The sequence below is a fragment of the Alosa alosa genome, chromosome 18 (assembly GCF_017589495.1).
Source record: "Alosa alosa isolate M-15738 ecotype Scorff River chromosome 18, AALO_Geno_1.1, whole genome shotgun sequence".
Classification (NCBI taxonomy): Eukaryota; Metazoa; Chordata; class Actinopteri; order Clupeiformes; family Clupeidae; genus Alosa; species Alosa alosa.
The window spans coordinates 12,891,514-12,912,756 of record NC_063206.1 but is presented as its reverse complement, the minus strand read 5'-3'; the positions used below and the strand labels follow the sequence as shown (position 1 = coordinate 12,912,756).

General features: G+C 47.2%; 1 long non-coding RNA gene across 4 annotated transcripts in view; it reads left to right on the top strand.

The window, feature by feature from the left end:
* LOC125311702 overlaps nucleotides 1-21,243 on the top strand; it is a 179,144-nt gene that overhangs the window by 25,486 nt on the left and 132,415 nt on the right. For all 4 annotated transcript variants that reach the window (XR_007196513.1, XR_007196512.1, XR_007196515.1 and 1 more), the window contains exon 3: nucleotides 4,492-4,591. This is a non-coding gene — a long non-coding RNA (uncharacterized LOC125311702). The remainder of the gene's footprint in view (nucleotides 1-4,491; nucleotides 4,592-21,243) is intronic.

Here is a 21,243-nt window from a genome sequence, read left to right as displayed (position 1 = left end):
TGCACACACGGCTTTGAATGGAACTGCAGACGGGCGGACTTTGGCCGCGGGTTCCCGTTTTAACACAGCGCATGAAAAACTTTCAAGAGTCCCCCGTCCTCCATGAAATGGAGTGTAAATCCTCCCAGCCTACCTTTTAAAACTCACGCCGACATAAGAGGTCACTTCAAACCTGCCTAGGTGCTTCCAATGAGACGTGTAACGTAGAGCTGTTCCCAGTGCCTGAGCAGTAAGTATGCCTGCAGGCCGTGGAGACATTCGAGACAAAGAGGCTAGTTCTCTCACCTTCTCACCTAATGCTGAGGTCTCTTTGATAATGAGGATCCTTGCTTGTCAGGTCTGAGCCAAATATGCAAAGAAATGTTGAGTAAAGATGGCTGTGAGTGAGTGTGTACAAGTGAGTTAAAGTGTGTTCACTCTCTCGCTCTCTCTCATGCTTCATGAATACATACACACACACACACACACACACACACACACACAAATGCACACACGCACACAGTTTCTCTCGCTGTCCTCAGAGCTTCAGTCTGCCCATGAGGTTTCCTTGTTAGCTCAGATGGTGGAATCCCATTCCTTCCCATCCTATCCCTCTCCTCTCCCTTCCCGCAGACAGACACCTAGCCCAGTCTAAAACGCTGGATACCCCGGAGCCAGCCGTCCAGCTAAGGATGCGGCTCTCTCTCTCTCTCTCTCTCTCTCTCTCTCTCTCTCTGTCTCTCTCTCTCTCTCTCTCTCTCTCTCTCTTTCTCTGCTGCGCTGCTAACCTTGATCAATACCCCCGTTATGGATCCCTCAAACCCCTGTGCTCCTTGGGCCTCTTTGCTTCAATATCACGGCAGTTTGAACATAGTAGCCGGCGGCCGCACACACACACACACACACACACTCTCGAAACAGGCTCCAGCCGGGCCCCCGACGAGCTTCCCGCCAACCCCCGAAACACACTCTTGCTCACACTCACACACACACACACACACACACACACACACACACACAGCATGCACTCGGCTCCCCGTGAAGGGCGCAGTGCAGAGAGGAGAGAGAGTTGGAAGGCCTGAGGGCAGAGGACAAACGTGTCGTACCTGTGTTGCTCTTCTTCTCACCCCACCTCATCAGGACACTAGAGGAGGAGGAGGAAGGGGAGGAGGAGGGGAGAGGTGGAAGTGCAAAAAAATAAATAAGTAAAACAGAGAGAGAGAGAGAGAGAGAGAAATCAAACAACTACTTTTGCACTCTTGGACCTCTAACTGAAACGCCACAAATCATGAAAAAAAAGTATTTTTGTTTGTTTGTTTGTTTTTTATTATTATTATTAATGTTGTTTTATTTTGGGATGCATGGAGAGCAGAAGGGAAAGATGGAGAGAGGGAGGGAGAGCAGGGAGTGAGTGAGTTAATCACTTCCCCTGTGCCCTTTAAAACCTCGCCGTGTTCTTGTGGACCCCGGTGCCTGCTGCTCCTGCTGCTGCTGCTGCTGCACTCTGGGCTCCTGACAGCACAGGTCCACATCCTGAGCCTCTCTGGGACTTAGCTATTTCAACTTTGTAGAGCACAAGTTCTTTCTTTTTCTTGCTCTTCTTTCTTTCTTTTTCTCATTTCTTTCTTTCTTTCTTTCTTTCTTTCTTCCTTTTTCTTTCTCTTCTTTCTTTCTTTTTCTCATTTCTTTCTTTCTTTCTTTCTTCCTTTTTCTTTCTCTTCTTTCTTTCTTTCTTTCTTTGTCCTGCGTACTAACCCGCAGCTGGGCCTCTGTTTTAATCGATGCAGCCTTCTCTTCTCTTCTCTCAGTTCACTCGGAATTATGGAGTGAATTCAGTTTGTGGTGAGATTTTGGATGTCAACAGAGCCACTAAAGGGACTTGAAAGATGGCTCAATGGGTGGTTCAGAGTTGATCTCAATGGATGGTCTTCAGACCTAGCCTTGCATATCTGAGAGTTTAGGAGTTTATAAGCGCTTTCAGACATGCGTGTAAGACCGGAGGTTCTGCCGATGTTAAACGGTGGGGCCGTATATCTGAACGACATAACCGGTCATTTGGAAGTTAGCCGAATTTAGCTGGTTGTTCTACTACTCCCCCCCTAGTATTTCCTCCGGACATTATGTAAATGTGCTGTGTCTGAACGAGGCGTAGAACATGCGGTTAAAATTCACACCTAGTGAGAGGGCGTGGTTGAGAGTTGATTTCAATGGATGGTCTTCAGACCTAGCCTTGCATATATCTGAGAGTTTAGGAGTTTATGTGTCTGCGGTGAAAATGTGTTTGAATGTGTGTGTGTGTGTGTGTGTGTGCGTGCGTATGTTTGTTTGGATGTGCTCTCTCAGTGACATGCATAACATGTGTGAGGGGGGGTTGGTTCAGAGGCTGACCCAGATGAGTGTAAGTGGGTCAGAGGAGAGAGAGCGCCCCCCTCAGGAATCAACTGTTGGGCTCAGGGGCACCAGTGGGGAGGGGCCGGGGGATGGGGGGGGGTAGCTGGGGGAGACTGTGGGGAGGGGAGGGGGGGGGTTGATGCCCTGATTAAAAACAAATTGGGACTGGGAATTGAGCTGAGCTTTTGTCCAACCCCACCCTAACACGCACACACACATGCGCGCACATGCACACACACACACACACACACACACACTCTGCCCCATCCCTGCAGTCCTGCCCTTACCTGCTCTACTGATCTCCTTTAATCAGCGGCCGACCTTTCCTCCGGCAGGGCACTGCCACAGCAGCCCAGCGTGGGCACAAACGCCACGTCAGCTTCTATATTTATACAACACACACACGGTTCACACGCGGGCATGCAAATGGCTCGCCAGCACAACCTGGATCCTCATTAGGGTCTATTGTGATCCACCTCACACATGAACAAGATGCTGACATCCAAGTGTGTGTGTGTGTGTGTGTGTGTGTGTGTGTGTGTGTGTGTGTGTGTGTGTGTGTGTGTGTGTTTCTTTGCACCTTTTAACACCTCTTATCGGAGCAGTTCAAGTGTGTACAATTGCGGCCAATAGGTAATTAGTGATATCCATATTAATCACAGAGAGCTCTGTGAAGATTCCACTGAAGATTGGGCCCAATTTGCTTGTTATTATGGGTGTTTGTTACTGCATGCTGAGGGAATTGCTGGATGGTGTCCTGTCTGATTTGCACGTTTTGGGGCGGATGGCCTGGGTGGCACTCTGAGATGAACATGTCACTGTCTCGCAGTCACCTCTTTCAAGGGCACTGTGTGCGTAATTAAGTGCAAAGGAGAAAGGGAAAAAAGGGTAGAGTGTGTTGGATGCTCACCACACACAGTGTGAGTGTATCAGAGACCTGTGGAGATTGGGCCCCATGTGCTCTCTCTCTCTCTCTCTCTCTCTCTCTCTCTCTCTCTCTCTCTCTGTCTCTCTCTCTCTCTCCATCTTTCTCTTTCTCTCTCTCTCTCTCTCTGTCTCTCTCTCCATCTTTCTCTCTCTCTCTCATCTTTCTCTTTCTCTCTCTCTCTCTCTGTCTCTCTCTCCATCTTTCTCTCTCTCTCTGTCTCTCTCTCTCTCTGTCTCTCTCTGTCTCTCTCTCCATCTCTCTCTCTCTCTCTCTCTCTCTGTGGTGTCTCAGTAGTCTTCTGACTCCTATCTTATCTGTTTCTTTCTCTGTGAGCTTTCTGCTCCTCCGTTCCCTCTTGCCAACTAAAATGCTGTCCATCCTACTTGGTTTCCCTCCTGTGTCTGTATCCCTTTCTGTGTATCTCATCCCTTGGCTCGCTCCCTTACTCCCTCACTCCCTTGCTCTCTTGGTGCCATGTAGGGAGTGAGGGGGTGCTGGAGGGATGGAGTGCTCCTGTATTCCCTCAGGAGTTTGGGCTCCACTCATTATAGAGTGACCCCTTACTCCTCAGTCCACTCCACTAGCCTGCAGTGCTGCCTGTCTGCTTACCTGTGTGCCTGCTTATCTGTGTCTCTGCTTCCCTGTCTGTCTACTTTCCTGTGTGCTTGCTTACCTGTCTGTCTGCTTACCTGTGTGCCTGCTTACCTGTCTGTCTGCTTACCTGTGTGCCTGCTTACCTGTCTCTCTGCTTACCTGTATGCCTGCTTACCTTTCTGTCTGCTTACCTGTGTGCCTGCTTACCTGTCTCTCTGCTTACCTGTATGCCTGCTTACCTGTCTGTTTGCTTACCTGTGTGCCTGCTGACCTGTCTGTCTGCTTACCTGTATGCCTGCTTACCTGTCTGTTTGCTTACCTGTTTGCTATTACCTGCTGTATGTGGCACTGAGCAGTGTCCTATTGCAGGCACCATCCTGTTTTAGTCCTACAGAGAACTCAAAATCTCTCTCTCTCTCTCTCTCTCTATCTCACACACGCTCACACAGAATTGAACAACTCCTGTGTAACAATTGAGACAGCATCCTCTACAAAACACCTAGTCAGACATGCTGTAACGCATGCAGTTCATTTTGGTTTTCATGTGTTGTTTTGTCTGACTAGGTCCACATTTGTGTGTTTGTTTGTGTGTATTACAGAGGACCGGTCATTTGACTGGGACGTGTCGCTGTGGCAGACCTGGGCCGAGGCTGAGAGAGAGCTGATTGGAGGACGGCCAGCGGAACTTGGACGGCCCTGGTAGGTGGCTCCGGTCGCTCCGCCAAGCCTTCTCTGTCCCCATCGATCGCGCTTGTTGACATTCATAGCTTGTTAGCTTCTATTAGGGCTGGGCTTTTTTGCCCTCTCTGAAATTAAGCAAATTTGATTTGGTCTCTATAAAGGGGGCTTCGCCACACAGAAACTAATTACTTTGATGGAATGGCTGCATCAGGGGCTGGATTTAGTCTAGTGATGAGAGAACGGGGCTACTGGAGGATGGAGATGGTCACAGGGGCGGGGCGGGGGGGGAGAGAGTATGTGTGTGTGTGGTTAGCTTGCTTGGCTCTGTTTTTTTGGTCTGACTCTCCTCTTTCAACGTGATTTGCAAGTGGGATGTTATAATGGGTCACACTGGATTGAATTTGATCTCCAAAACATTTCTGCTGCAGATTTCCCCTGTGCCATATATCTGCAGTTTGGGGTTTTAACCTTTCTTTTCGTATTGCTACGTCAACTCTAATGTGGTCTTACATTTCTCTGGAAAATGCTACTGTATATAAAATCAGTATCTGGCATGGAACGGACTAACACACATCTCATTCCCCCCTCTCCACAAATCACATATGCAGAATATTTGCAGAATATTTACAGAAAGAACATCTGAGTAAAGACAATTGACCGTGTGCCGCTCTATTGCATTTGGATTGATATGGGGCTGAGTTAGCTTAGTTAGAAGCAGTGGACAGTGGACAGTGGACACTGCAGCGAGCAGCGCTTGTGTGGCCTGAGGCCCGGGAGGCCTGGTGCTGAGTGCCAGAACAGATTGAGAGGTGCGGAGAGCCGATGTCATCCTGTTAGATAAACGTCCGGCTCGTCCAGCAGGCTCCCCTCACGCCCGCGGCTGCTGCTCCTACGAGACAGGCAAGTGCTCAGCCAGCCTCTCCAAGCTGTTCCCACAGTGCCCTGGTCCGTGTGTGTGTGTGTGTGTGTGTGTGTGTGTGTGTGTGTGTGTGTGTGTGTGTGTGTGTGTGTGTGTGTGTGTGTGTGTGGGTGTGTGTGTGTGAGAGTGAATGCATGCCAGGCCCAAGCTGGCCAAGTCCAACACAGCGAAACGGGTCGGCTCGCCACAGCAGCTGGCCAAACGCTGGTGGTGCGGGACTGAGGTCGACTCGTACGAGGCTGGGTGTGTGTGTGTGTGTGTGTGTGTGTGTGTGTGTGTGTGTGTGTGTGTGTGTGTGTGTGTGTGTGTAGGGGTGGGTGGGGCGGTGGTAATAGTTGGCTGGACCTGGCTGGGGCTGCCTGGTAAATATCCCCCAGGCTGGACACACAGCAGGGCAGTGGAGGTTAGCTGGACCCAGGCATGGTGGGTGGTGATGGTGGTGCTGGTGGTGGTGGGCCGTGTTTGCTGAGGGTTTAGGCTCCACTGGGGGTCCGGAGCAGCACTGAGACCTGGCTTTGAGGCGGGGGAGTTTAAATATCCCCAGGCTGGGACTACAGAGGGGGCAGCTGGACCGTGGCTGAGAGCTGAGCTGGAAATAGCCAGGAACAGAGGCTGTGTGTTTACACTGGGTTCTCTCTCTCTCTCTCTCTTTTTCTCATTCTCTCTCATCTTTATATCATTCCCGCTCACTGCAGAAACATACTTGCTGCGCTCTGTTGAACTCCCACGACCCCGCGGTTTTAAATCCCATGCCACGCTACCCTGGCACCACTCTCCACTTTGATCGCCTTCCACTGCCCAGAGCTAAAATGGCACTGTCGGCTCTCGAAGACTTGGCACGCAGGTGCCCAGCGCTCGCCCGTGCCCGCGCCTCTCAGGTGGCACCCCAGACTGAGTGTGCCCAACATGGCTGCCTCTTCACACACACACACACACACACACACACACACATGAGGGCCCAGAATAAACAGATCCCCAAGAGCCAGCCAGCGCCACAGATAAACTAATACTCCAACCCCGCCAATGGGATCTCCCCGTAGAGCATGCTATCTCATGTACATGTGTCCGTTTTCAAACAGTACTTCACTCAATCGACCAATGAGCAAAAAGCACGAGTCAAGCTAATTAATGACAAGGAAGCAGCTCTCTCACTCACTCACTCATTCACTCACTCACTCACTCACAGTATTTCTGTAATTCAGTAATGTTTTTCCACTCAGATAAAGATTTGTAGCCCATGTTGCCCCCCCCTTTCCATTCATTTTTTTCACTGTTTTTCTTTTATATGTTCTATTTGTGGAGTTGCAAATTAATGAAATTAGTCACAGAATGGTTGGAGAAACCTGAGGCCCGACAGCAAGTGCTCGCAGAGGCGGCCCCTATTAAATAACGGCCAGCTAATTGCTTTGTCTTCCTTTTGTCCTGCTGGTCTACGCGTTATTAAGCGTGTTTCATATATCTCACCATAATGAGCAGAGCCAGCCTGGCACCTGCGAAGTGTAATTAAACATATAAATTCACCCGCCACTGAATTATTTGTGGTCAGGCCTCTTGATTTATACGGCCGGGCAAATTGCGAGCGTTGAGATTATTTTCTTTTCCTGAAATGGGCTCTTTTTGGGGAAAAAGGATACTCCTTCATCAGTCTGTGTTGCCAGAATAAGCCTCTTAAAAAGTTGACTGTGTTTAAATATATGTCTTGTGCTTTCTTGCTATTTCATCTCTTTCTTTCCCCCGCTCTCTCACTCTCTTCCCCTCTCTCTCTCTAACTCTTTACCTCTCTGTCCCTCTTCTTTTATATGTGTGTGTGTGTGTGTGTGTGTGTGTGTGTGTGTGTGTGTGTGTGTGTGTATGCATATTTTTCTCAACGGTTCTAGGTTTAAAAACTCCTTTGATGCCTCTTCTCTGGGGAGGGCAGGTAAATCAGGCAGCCAAAACATGCCTCTGTTTTATTTTCCCTTAATCAGATTACTGCTTGCTGCGATCAGCTCTTCTGGGCCTTGGTGGCTACCTCTTTCTCCGCCCAGAGCACATTAAAACATCATTTGTAATTGATTCTCACTCTTAGGACAAGAGAAGTCACTTTTTTCCACTTTTTTGCACCTCAAGCACCCAGGCAGCTTGTTGTTGACTGACAGGCTCAGTAAATCTGAACAGATGGGCAACAAACCTGCATGTTTGATGGATTGACTGGTTTTCTTCAGCTAAAGACATGATATGCACTGCTAATGCTTGGGGGGTGAGGAGGAATTGTACTGCTCATTTCCATTTGTGTAACAGAGGCTTTTGAATAGGATATCTGCATCGGCACTAATACACCACTGACGACAGATAGACAATACAGGACAGGTCACCAGTTAGACTAATTGCAATACAGAGTCTTCACAACAGGGCCAATTTTATTGTCAGTGACTTATTCTTCTCTTCTCCCTCTCTCTCTCTCTCCATGTTGCCCTGGACGGGTTACTTGTTTACTCTGAGCCTGGCCTGGCTTGGCCCACACAGCAGAGGAAGAGTGAGCAGATCGTGGTGGCATGAGGTGTTTGAAAGTAGAACAATGCATGGGACTGTGCTGCTGCGGGGAGAGGAGGAAGAGGAGGAGGAGGAAAGAGAGAGGGGGGCATGGCTTGGTCACTTTGAGGTTGGCTTGTCTTGTATTATTAATCACAGGGAGGCCCAGCCCTAAGAGTAATGAAGTGGCCTCGATAATTCCCCCACACAGCCGCCCCTCCACCCCCTTGTAAAAAAAAAGCCCTCACCTGGGAGGGACTGTACATCTTTGAAGATTACTTACTGTGCTGTTTATTATTTATTACGTCGCTGGGATTATTAATTGATAAAATCTTAATGATACAGAGGAGCTGTAGGGGGTTGGAGAGTGCATTGCTGTGGGGTGTGCTGTTATTTGTGTGTGTGTGTGGGGGGGGATTTTAACTCCTGTCTTGACTGCTATTTTCAAGCTTGTTCTGTGTGTGTGTGTGTGTGTGTGTGTGTGTGTGTGTGTGTGTGTGTGTGAGAGAGAGAGAGAGAGAGATAGAGAGAGAGAGAAAGAATATTGTGTTAGAGATGGAGTAGAGTGCTAGAAAAGGGGTGAGAAGTGGGTTTCCATGTAGTTTTCTCCGTTTAGCTTGCCTCTCTCTCTCTAAGCGCTTTCAGACATATGTGTAAGACCGGAGGTTCTGCGGATGTTAAACTGTGTGTGTGTGTGTGTGTGTGTGTGTGTGTGTATGTGTGAGTTGATAGTATATTTTTTACTACCATATTTCTCTTTAAGACTCAGTCAGGACGATGGAATATCAGGATCCAGGCTTTTATTCTTTTTAATGAGGGGCCAGGGCCCCTCAAGGGAGAGATGGCATGTTTGTGTCACCCCATCATGTGTTTCACCAGATTCTCTGACTATACAGAAACAAGTCTAACTTTATGTTACAAACAAAAGAAGGAGTGACCTCTAGGTCCAACCCAGTTTGAATATGCAATAGAAAGGGAGGATGAGGATTAGGCCTTCACCAGGTCTGGTCAGCTTCTATTGTCTTTTCATTAAAACCACCCCCTTTCCTGGGAAGTTACTCAGAGGCCTGGCCCCTCACTGTTCTACAAACATGAACATTTTACACCTGGTGATAGGCAAAAGGCCTCTAGACAGGCTTTTATTGAATTCAAGGATAAACAAAGAATTCTTTCCGCGTGCACACAGGGGCATGAGTGGCCACGCATGACAACATAAATATGTTTCTTTCTGCGTGCTATTAAAATAGTATTTATTATATGTCACCCTCAATTGCCAGTATGTTGGTGGTGAAAAGGGGGTGCCTTCTCGTCTGTACTGTAGCCTACTGGCCACTACTTCTGGCCTTTTTTCCAGTAAAAATCACTTCTAACCCCAACCCACACACACACACAGAAACAAACACACACACACACACACACACACACACACTCACACACACACCAACTCTCCTCTCTGTCTCTTTTCCTCCTCCTCTCTTAGTCATGGACAGTAATATCTCTCCATCTCATCCTCTCCATCTGTGTCTTCATTGTTTTCTTTATAACGGCTCTCAGATGAGTTAGGCTCTCTATAGCGCTCGTACTATTTGGGGCGAAGCGGCGGAGGAAGGCTCGGCTAATATTTGCACAGACGTTTAATAAGCACTCCATTGGAAAGGAACTCTCATTAACTGTGTGCAAAGTAACTGAGGAGAGAAATAATGCGGAGATGATTGGGCTGTGTCTCTTGCTCTACCTCTCTCTCTCTTTCTCTCTTTCTCTCACTCACATACAGACACACACACATACACACACACACACACACACACACACACACACATACAAACACACACACAAGCATTCTCAAGTTCATTTCAGTCCTTTTGGCCAACTTTTTGCGTAAAGCAATATGAAGTATCGTCCATGCAAAACCACTTTTGAGAGAGTCATGGTGTGCAGGAGCAGTCTTGGCAGTAACTAAGATACAGGTGTCTTATTTGCAGCCAGAGGCTCGCAGTCCAATACATGTCAAGTCATAGCGCAATGACACAATAAATAGTTAACAGATGACATTCTCCTGTTTTCTGAAGTCATTTCAGAGGGGTTGATGATGTGTACTTAATGAAGTGAGATTTTAATTTGAGTTATTTTTCCTCCTCTCTCTCTCTCTCTATTTTACTGTGAGTGTGTGTGTGTGTGCGTTGGTGTGTGTGTGAGGAGAGGGGACGGAGAGAGCTTGCTCCTCGGATCCTCACTTGGACTGACACCAGTGACGCCCGCTCTCCGTCTCCTTGCCCGCTATAATTACATTGAAATGAGACATTAGCATTTTTCTGCGCTTTCTTTTGTTAATTGCATAGTTCAGTCACTGCGATGTCTGTGATCGAAGAAGGAAACCCTGTTGACCTGACGCTGCGAGGCGTATTCTCACAATTTATTTGGTGACTACTTCTCTTCCGATTCATTATTTATTTTATTTGGTTTAATTTTTTTTTTTTCTATTTTGTATTATTTTTGGCATTTTGTGGAGTCCTGCTGCTTTTATTACATTCCTGACACTTTTGTTAATAAATCATTGCAAAGTTAATGAAAATTGCATTCAGGCATATCCAAAATGATTGTGTCCTTTGTCATGTTAATAAATTGAAAGATGTTGGTCCAATGGGTGAATGCCTGCCCATTACTGAGAAGTTTTTGATGTGTGTGCCTGTTGAACTCGGTTTTTCTTCTTTTTCCTCTCTCTTGCTCATTTCTCTTTCGTCGTCCGATTCTTTTTCTACTATTTATCTTTGAGCTTTATCAACATGAAACTAATAGGTTCAGAAGACATTCTTCTTGTTGTAAATTGCATTGAGACCAAATGTGTGTTGTGGTTCACATTTTAACCAGGTTTGCACACAACGTGACACACACACACACACACACACACACACACACACACACACACACACCACACACACACACACACACACACACACACACACACACAATAAAACTTAGTAAGTTAATTATGAGGGTTTCAACATGTTTCCGCTTGGTTAATGCATAAAATATTACATTTTCAGACAAAATATGGGAAAAGGGATTCACCTACATTAGGAGTTACTTTTTTCCATTATTATTTTATGTCTATGTGTGTCCTTACCTACTGTACCATAAAAGTGCACAGCTTTTGTCGGTGTGTTATTGTATTTGTTTTTCATTTGGACTATGCATTTGTTGGGAATTTGGACTCCATTTTCTCTCAAAAGCTTCAGAGTGTTCTCGGGAGACGCAGGCAAGCAACATTTCCCTTTGATAAGGATTTATGTTTTCCTCTTCCCCCTTTAACCCCCTCTGATTCGCCGCTGACTCTCTGCTTATCTTCTAGTATGTTCCACAGATACTGAGTGGTGTGAGCCATCTAGGGACAGCAGGCTCTATGGACTCCCCCTCCCCATACAAATCTAAATGCAAAAAAAGAGAAATGGAATATTTGATAGCCCCCTTCCATAATGGCTCTGAAATCTGTGTCATTATCTACTATCAGATGTGGCTTTTAAAAGCGTCGGGAGTTACTGGCGTTTTACATGAATTTCGTCTGAGAGCAGTCATTGAGAGCAGAATACATTTGCCAGGTCAGTCTAGCAAGGCCTCGCCGCGCGTGCCTTTCTTTTCAAAACCACTCTGCGATGATAAACTCAAACAAAACACATGCCCAGCAGTGCTGCGCTCATCCAATGGGCACAGCTCCTGAGTGTGTGTGTGTGTGTGTGTGTGTTCAGGGGGTGAGGAGGATTGCTGGTCGCCATAAATCAAATCTCCATCGTATGCTGACAGTATTTTGAGGTAGAGGGCAATTACATTTTTTCCCCTTCTTTTGTTTATTGTGTGTAGGGTGGCGGTGGTGGTGGTGGTTGTGTGTGTGTGTGTGTGTGTGTGTGTGTGTGTGTGTTGGTGTGGTTGTGGCTGGCCATGGGATGACCATGGGACCTCGACCCCTAAGAGAAGATGCTCCCCCGTGGGGCCCTGGGTGCTGTTTGAGTGTTTGCAGAGTGACTGATGGAAAGAGGGTCAGGCTGTGAAAGAGCCCATTGAGGCGATCCAGATGGTTTGCGTTTGAAGTGAGCGATGGCCCCTAATCTCGGGCTCCTATCTGAAAAACGACGTGTTTGTTGAGTCTGATTCTCCCCCGTCACGACTGATGTGGTCCGGCCGCTTGGACATCCAAGGGCCGCTGTGTCTCTGCAAGCATCTGTGTGCGTGTATACAGTATGTGTGTGTGTGTGTGTGTGTGTGTGTGTGTGTGTGTGTGTGTGTGTGTGTGTGTGTGTGTGTGTGTGTGTGTGTGTGTGTGTGTGTGTGTGTGGGTTTGTCTCTGTGTGCCCGTCCGCATGCATTTGGCAGGGGCCGCCTGCGCTGCGAGTATCAGTCAGCTGCATCAGATTCGATTAGGCGGCTTAATGTTTTATTAGAGAGGAGAGAGTGGGGATAATTAAAGAGATCTTCTTCGGGGGGAGGCTGCAGTCCTGCTCGCAGGGGCTGAGGGGACATCTGTTTGCCTGGGGGTCAGGCGCAGAAGCAGAGGAGCTGCTGGGAAGAGAGGCGTGTGTGTGTGTGTGTGTGTGTGTTTGGAGGGGTGGTGGTGGTGGTGGTGGGGTTGTACTGAGTGTTGGGCAGCTGAGGAGCTTATGGGGGGATGGAGACAGGCTAGAGCCATAATGGCGACGACATGGGAATGAGTTTCCTCTGTGCCCCTTGCCTGCTAAGGAAACAGCAGGCCCAGTTGGAGAGGGCGGGGGTGTGTGGTGGTGGTGTGTGTGTGTGTGTGGTGGTGGGGGGTGTGTGTGCTGTGGGTTGGACTAAATTAAACACAAGTCTCTCAGCTTCATTAAGGGAATAATGATGGCCTTCTGGTGAGGACTGTGTGTGCAACCCCTCCACAAAGGGCTCCTCCACAAACAGCATTAGGGGCAGCCGTGTCACTGGGAAGGAATCCATCTGAACAAGAAACTCGTCAAAATTTATGGAAGCAACTCTTGCATACTCCCAGCATTTTTTCGATTAATTTAACATCTACTCAGTGAACCTCCTTTTGGTCTGAAAACACTCCACACAGACACATATACTGTACATACATACACACATGCACACACACGCATACACACCTACACACACACACACACACACACACACACACACACACACACACATACACTCTCAAAAAACATCTCATAGCCCAGGGCCGTGTTTTCCTGTGAGCACCTTGGATCGCACATGGAAAACCCTTGCCAAGTTTGCTCGCCGAGCGCCCTCCTTGGCGGCGTGACTTTTGGGTGGTGTGACCCGGGGGTTGCCTTGGCATCTGCGGTCAGAGGCAGGCTTTGGTCTGCGGAGCACCACCTCCCACTGAACACACCTCTGTGCTCCATCCCTGCGTAGTCAAAAATAGCTTGAAAGTCCCACGCCTGTTGGGAACATGCCTCCAAAACTTAAGGCTAGTCCTATTAAAACAGCCCCTAATACTGAGTGCCGGGATAAAAGGGAATGAACTATGGGGCTGTAGTATTGATGTGGAGAAAATGAGTTTCTCTTGCCGGGGCAAAAGAAGAAAAAAAAAGGCCTGACTCCCCTATCGATCGGGAAAAAGGGAAAATGTAGAAATAGACTGTAAATCTGCCTCTGCCTAACAGGTTAACAGCGAGCATCCTTCTTTGTATGTAAACTCATCCAATATTCTTACATTGATGTCTCGGAGAGCGGCAGTAAAGCTTGTTAACAGCTTTTCGCTCGTGTAGGCTGAGCTCCTTTCTGTGTCTGAGTAACAGCGCGTTCATAGACCATTAAACCAAGCTGATTACTACTAATAACAGTGCCCCGTAGTGCCCCTAGTGTTGTAAGCAGTCATAGTGGTGATTGCGGATACTGCGGATACTTTGGGTCTTGGTGTGAGACTAAGGTAATAGTGCATGCTAATAAGCTGAGCTAGTACAACATGCTTTTTTTTTTTTTTTTTTTTGCTAATGTGGGTGTGAGGAGACGTACTGAGTCTAATCAAAGTGATCTCTCCGTACATAAGCCCACTGTGGCACTGCATCAGCCCTGTAATCTGCTGCAGATCTGAGGGTGCTGGAACTCGGTTCTGGTGGTGTCTGTCGCCCACCCTGGAATGCTAAACAGCCCATCATGCCGTAGCCCTCTCTCCAGTACACGCTGGGAGCAGAGGCTAGATTATCATAACAAAAAGAAACGAGTGGGCTTTGTTCGCCCTGCCCCCCCTCCTCCTCCTCTCCCTGTCTCCTTTTCTTTCTCTCTCTCTCTCTCTCTCTCTCTTTCTATCTCTCACTCTCTCTTCCTCTTTCTTTTTTTCCTCTCCGCCTTCCTCTCATTCCTCCTCTGAAAGAAGAGTGGCGGTGGATGCGGAGTTGCATCCCACCCCAAACCTGGCTGCAGCGAGGTGAAGCATGCACTGCTATCATTAGCATCTAGCTCTTCCCTTTCCCTCCATCTTAATTCTGCCCGGGCTGATCTTCAAAGGTATGTCGAGGCATCGCAACCCCTGGCAGACAATCTGCATGCAGGGCGCGGGAGAGGGGTGACTGACATCCACCAAAGAGCGAGGGATTCATTTCCTCTGAGACCAGCCCCAGGGGGCGCGAGTAGGAATATTAAAGAAAATAATAATGATGTGACCACCAAAAAAAAAAAAAAGATCCTTGAAAATAAACAACCCCAAACCTCCCCTCAGAGGCACAAGCACACTTGATGTGATTGGCAGTGCCATTTTGAGGAGATGTCAACCATTGGACAGTAGCATCTTGATTATGTTGCCATGGTAAGTGTGTGTGTGTGCGTGTATGTGGCAGTTGATGCTGCATGTGTAATGTCCACTCAGGCAGGAAGCAGTGGTATTAAAGCATAATGCTTAGAAGAACAGAGTGACACAGGGGTTTAGAAGGTTCTAGTTAATTCTAGAACAAGATGCTGGCAACAAGGGAACAACAACAACAACAACAAACAAATCATTACTACAAAATTACACACACACACACACACACACACACACACACACACACACACACACACACACACACACAAATGCAGAGCGTGACGAATCACAAGTAAATAGTTCTTAGGTAAGAGGTCTAGGAAGAACCAATAAAGGCAGCTGGCAATTGAGAGGGGCTTCTTATGGAGAGAGAGAGGGAGGGAGCGCCAGCAGAGCCCTCTCACCATCAGACGCAACGCCTACTTCAACACAGCCCTGAGAGCAGGAGCGTGATCTTCCAGAGAGAGGGACGAGGCGACGTGCGGTGGCGGGCTGCGGCGGGTGGCAGGCTGCGGCAGCCAGGCACAAGGGTGAAGAAACGTAATTGTAATTAATGGGATGCCTCAGCCCGCAGGTCCCAGATGGAAAGGCTGTGGGAGCGAGTGTGGCGGTGGTGGTGGCGGCACAACGGTAGCATCTCCCGGATTAGCTGATAGATATACCTGGCCACACACGCTCCCACTCTCAGGTCTGAAGTGGCTAGTTAGCATACGCGTCTCCTGTTGTTTTGGCGCTCGCGCTCCTGAGATCACGCCTCTTCCACTGTGGCACGCCGGGAGACTTGTTTTGTAAGATTAATGAAGGTCACCGCGAAAAATTCTCAGAAGTATTCTGATAATTAAGGCTTTGTTTATCAAAAACAAGTTATATTAAGAGCAAAAAAGATTCATGGTAATTATTCATAATCTTAACAATTCAAGTGTAGCCACCTCATTTGTGCATTTAATTCTTCTTGTTAATGTTTTGCATAAATCTGCATAATTGCTTGAGATGCCTGTTGTAATTTTGACAGCTACTCAGTTCATGTGCACTAAAGTATATCGAAGGCTTCACGCACTGCATACTTATAAACGTACACGTGGTCTTGGCATAATGTTATCCTGGCACGGTTTCTGCTACCCATCAGCCTTGGCTTGTATGGCTGTGGAAGAGTGCCTGTCTCTATCAAATATGTTAAATAAACAGTTCAGTCCACAGAAGTAGAGAGTTGTTTTATTATTATTATCATTTTTACATGTGAGTCATTCCAGCAAAATGGTGCTGACGTAGACGTATGCCCCCACCAAGACTTGATGGTCCTCTCGACCCGCCCCCCCTCTCTCAGAGCCTGAACATGCCTGTAGAGAGCAAAGGCTAGCCTGGCTGCTAATCAAAGCGTCATTCTTACACAACAATGGCCATGTAAATGGACGCGCTGTGCAAATGTGCTGCGTTTACATAATCTTGTAATGACCCCCTTGTATTACGCTGTCTGTGATATTGTCGCTAATAGATTGTTACACGTCTTAAAAGCAAGTGAGAGGAGGTGGGGGTAGTGTGTGTGTGTGTGTGTGTGTGTGTGTGTGTATGTGTGTGTGTATGAGTGTGGTTGGGGGGGTGGACCTTGCAAAAGAACAGTGGCTTATGAAATGAAATGTTGAGTGAAGCCAGGCCTATTAGCACTCTGACATGAGTGATTTAATTTCTCCACCCCACCGTCTCTCTGTCTGCAGCGTGCAGCCACTCTCCACATCAGCCGCACGGCGGTACTTAGTATTCTCCAAACACAGAGAATGATGCGCTCATTACTGGCCAAGACCCCTGGCCGAGGCCTCTTAAACGTATGCACGCCGAGGGGTCGGAGGTCAACGCTGTTTGGATTCATCAGCCGTGCCGCACTGGGGTTCAGAGCGGAATCCAGAAACCTTCCTCGGACTGCGTCTGGAGACTGACTGCCAACTCCAGGCCTGCCAAGAGTGAGTGACTTTAGAGCAAAAAATAGCATACATGCAAACACATGCGTTTGTGGACGGTTTTATTCTACAGAAAATATATGTTTTTTTTAGTGCAAGGAATTCTCACTCCTCTGGCAGTTCAAACAGCAGTTGGTGCACTTATATAACGTCTCTCCAGCTGATTTAATGAAGGCTCTCTCTCTCTCCAATGCCTCCAAACCACGTTGTCTGATGTTTTCAGGTGCTAGACAGATGTTGGCGTTTTCCATTTTTGTTTGTAGAAATGAGATGTGTGTATGCATGTTTCTGAGTGTGTCTGCATTTACGATACATCGGTGCCACATTTCGCACATATATTCTTAATCACGTGCATAATTATTCTTAATCATCTCCATTGTGTAAAGAATGTTGTTCAGACCAGACCACCCCTCTGGCTGACAAGAGGCAGGCCGGCTGGCTGTCATGCCCGAGGATAGTGCTCGTTGACAGGGGGAAGGCTCCTCCAAGGCGCCCCGAGCCAGTCGCGACTCTGTGGAGGCCTGGTTTTTATGGGAGGACCATGTGGCGCCTGGTGTTAATTGAAAGTTGTCTAATGAAGTAAACTTGCGAAGAAGGGAGGGGAGGGGAAGGGCTGAGAGACAAAGGGAGGGCAGGCGGAAAGAAAAAAAAAAAAACTTTCTTTAATTATGTTTACCCAACAGGCCCTGCTTCCTAATTTAAATAGCATAAACATCTGGACCGGCGCTGCATTAGAATAGTGGCAGTAGTCAAGCAAATCTTGTGGAAAATAATGAAATTAGATCCCTGGTGTTGTGACAGAGGAAGGGCAGGATACATCAGTTCCATGTTAATAAAATTTCCATGAATGACTGAATACAATTAAGAAATTGTCAGTTGCGGCGGTGAACTTTTGTAACTCGCCAATGTTTGCATCATTTGATTACGACGGCAATTTGGAGTTGTTTATTAGTGTCTGTATTGGGGTATTAATTATGACCTTTCTTATTGGCCACAATTAAAGCTGCCACACATGGTGTGGCGGGAGAGAGAAAGAGAGATAGAGAGAGAGATAGGGAAAAACAGTGTGTGTGTTGTGGGGAGTGACTGACGAGCAGGATGGCTCTGATCTGTTGGGGTTTCGCCTCCACATCTAACACTCAGCAACCCCCACACCCCCCCAACTCCACCAGAGCTTTGAACAACCAATAATGTACCTCATAATAATCTCGTCATTTCAAAATCAGAATCTTTAACCCCGCAGCCCAGCTGTAAATATCACAGCATCCTGTGCTGCTTGACGTTTATCACTCTGTTAGTCGATTCAGAACTGAAAGGACAACTCAGGTCTAAGAGCAACCTGGGGTCTATTTTTAGATTATGACGAGTGTCGTCATTGGGGACCAAAACGACATTAATCGGAATAGTTTTGAATAAGACCGCAATATGCATTTACAACTAAATAGCACATAGCCTTTGGGGGCAGCTTGGGTTGGTTGTTCTTAGACCGGAGTCGTCCTGTAAGCTTTGCTGTCATTGTCGACAGCCGCCTGATGATTCATGTGTGTGTATGGCAGTTGTTGTTGGCAGTGTAAGCATGACTCATTGGTTGGCTCTCAGCATTCAGGCTTTAGTGAGAATATTAAACTGTGTCTGTCACCTCCCACCTCCGTCCGTGTGGCTGGGAGAAGCCATGTTGACAGTAACTCACGCTAGGGATTTCTCTGAGCTCTTGTAAGTATCACCTGTAGTTTGAGACGCCTACGCCTACCTTGCTGGCTGCTGTGGCAAACTTCTGCTGCATCCTCTGTGTATGTGTGTGTGTGTGTGTGTGAGAGAGAGACTGTTCATTCATCTTGCTTAGAGTCTGAGAAAGTGTGTGTGTGTGTGTGTGTGTGTGTGTGTGTGTGTGTGTGTGTGTGTGTGTGTGTGTGGCTTGCCATTGTGATGTCTATGGCTGAGCCGAAACAAATGCATAAGTGGTACTCAGTGGTGCATCTCTCTCTCTCTCTCTCTCTCTCTCTCTCTCTCTCTCTCTCTCTCTCTCTCTCTCTCCCCCTCTCTGACTAAACCCGGGTTGGCAGGGATAAGGTATCGGCTTACTGCTGGTCAGGCTTTGTAGCCGGGATAGGTTAGTCTTTCAGACTAGAAGCATTTGGGGGTGGAATCTTACAAATCTGAGGTAACAAAAGACAAAAGTTTGTCGTGTTCAGAAACGGAGGAAACAGCAATCACTTGTTTGTGTCAGAAGAACTTCATGAAGAGTGCCTCAAAGGTCAGCCTGGCACGCATTCCTAATCACGGTTAATGTCGTGTCCCTCAGCCCACGATTCGGAAATGTTTTTCAGCGGCGGCTCCTGTCAGAACTCAAGAGTGGGCGCCTCTGACTAGACCGCTCTGTTTACATTTCCATAGCTCCTGTATTAAAATTCAGAGGAAGACTCCTGCAAATTGAAATATGAACCCGCTCCTCTCTAACTCCCCAGCCCTGCACTGTTGTATTTATCTTATCACGCAGCACAAGGAGGAGGAGATTATATTTGTTGAAATGATTTGTCAGTTTAGGAGGTAATAATGGATTTGGGGCTGAGAGCTATACAAACAGCACCTTCTGCATGGAGGGAGAGAAGAAGGGTGGAGAAGAGAGGGAAGGGAGGTGAGGAGGGGATGAACAGAGGAGTGCCAAAGGGTGTGCATGGTGACGCCTTCTGCCATGACACCCCTCACTGAACAGGAGAGCAGGGATGGTGGCTTTGGACGTTAACTACAAAGCACATTTAGTTTTCTTTTCTTTTTTTTAAATATGCAGTTACTGTCCCTGTTGAATTAGAAAGACTTTGACACAGTCAATGGGCAATTTTTGTCAATGTCAATGGGCCATTTTTTTGTGAACTTTTTCTTAAAAGTTTTGGAAGACTAACAACAATGAAAACAGAAGATGGGCCCATTAAGCTAAATGCATACAGACATGCATTATTGATCTCTAAGGAGCCCACGTTTTTCAATGCAACAATTTGTAGTTTTGGGTCGGCCATGATCTTGAGGTGGATTCTGCCACAGCAAGAGTGTTTAGTTTCACTGTAAACTAAGTCAGTGCTTATTCTGTATTTTTTTAAACTACGGTAAATTTAATACTTTCAACCATGTTATTTAGTTAGTTACAATGAGGTTGGATTGCCTCTGTGCTTTGGGACCTTGTGACCTCATTATGAATTGAGATGAGTTTCAACACTGTCTGTTGCATAGTCTCATGGCCTACACTACACTTAGCCTTTCATATGGCCAGCTTTTCCTTTTGGTCAGAAGCCTTATAGGCCCTTTGATTTGTTTGTCTAGACACACCAGCCCACTCTGGGATGGGTTTTGTCCACATACTTCTCATCTGTCCATCCATTGTTTAAAGTCCCTTTTATGTGCATGTTGACGCCTGGTTGGGCTGTGTGCTTAGTGTGTGTCTGTGGGCGCCCGCTTGTCAGTCATGTCTCACTTGGTCTTTGTTTCCCCGTCTCTCTCTCTCTCCTCGAGTTGGGTTTGTTCTCTCGGTCCCAGTGTGTGAGCGAGCCAGTGCTGGGGCCAGATTGAGGCCCAGGCAGTGGATGCAGCTTGGACGATGTGACCGCTAACCACTGGCGACAGCCTATCCGCATGCTGAGAGGCTGGGCAGTTCCTTAAAAACATTTGACAGTGGACATGAAAATACACATTGAAAGCACACATTCTCTCTCTTTCTCTTTCTCTTTTTCTTTCTCTCTTTTCTTTATCTTTCTCTCTGTTCTTTTTTCTGTCTTCTCTGTTACAGTCAAATCTAATAAGATAAGTCACAAATATCCAACCAATGTGTGTAGTCATGGCTGCTCCTGTCTTTGTCAGGCATTTTTTATTGTAAAATAGCTTCATATGGCTCATATAAGTCACTTTTGATAAGGCTGTCTGCTGTATAAATGTGTGGTATGTATGGTATTGTATGGCACAGACTTTTGTAGGTTGGTAACTGACTAGTCTTTAAAAAATTGATGTGTCTTCTTTATGAGGTGTGTGTGTGTGTGTGTGTGTGTGTGTGTGTGCATATGCATACATATGCATGTGTGTCCATGTGTGTGTGTATCTCAAAGAGAGCATATCCACAGGCAGCGGAGGAACGGGGCTGGACCACAAAAATGTGTAAGAAAACTGGATACTTCAAAGAGGCGGTGAGACTTGAGGTAATTGCTTCCATCCTCGCCGCCAGAGTCGGGGTTAAGTTGTCGTCAGCGCAGCGTTTTTTTCGAGGGAAGTCTTTATCTCTGCCTTCTCCTTTGTCTCGGCCAACACGTCCTTTTGTGTTCCATTCGGCTGGTTCAGCACCACTGCGAGCTGCTTTCTGCAGACTTCTCACAAAACTCGTTTTTCCTGACTTCTCCAAGACCCCGTGCTGGAACCTTTGCACTCTACTGTGATTTTACAACATAAGAACATCATTCATTTGAGTCAAAAAAAAAGAAGAATTATAAAACACCTAAGTCAGGCTCCTGCACAGTGTGTC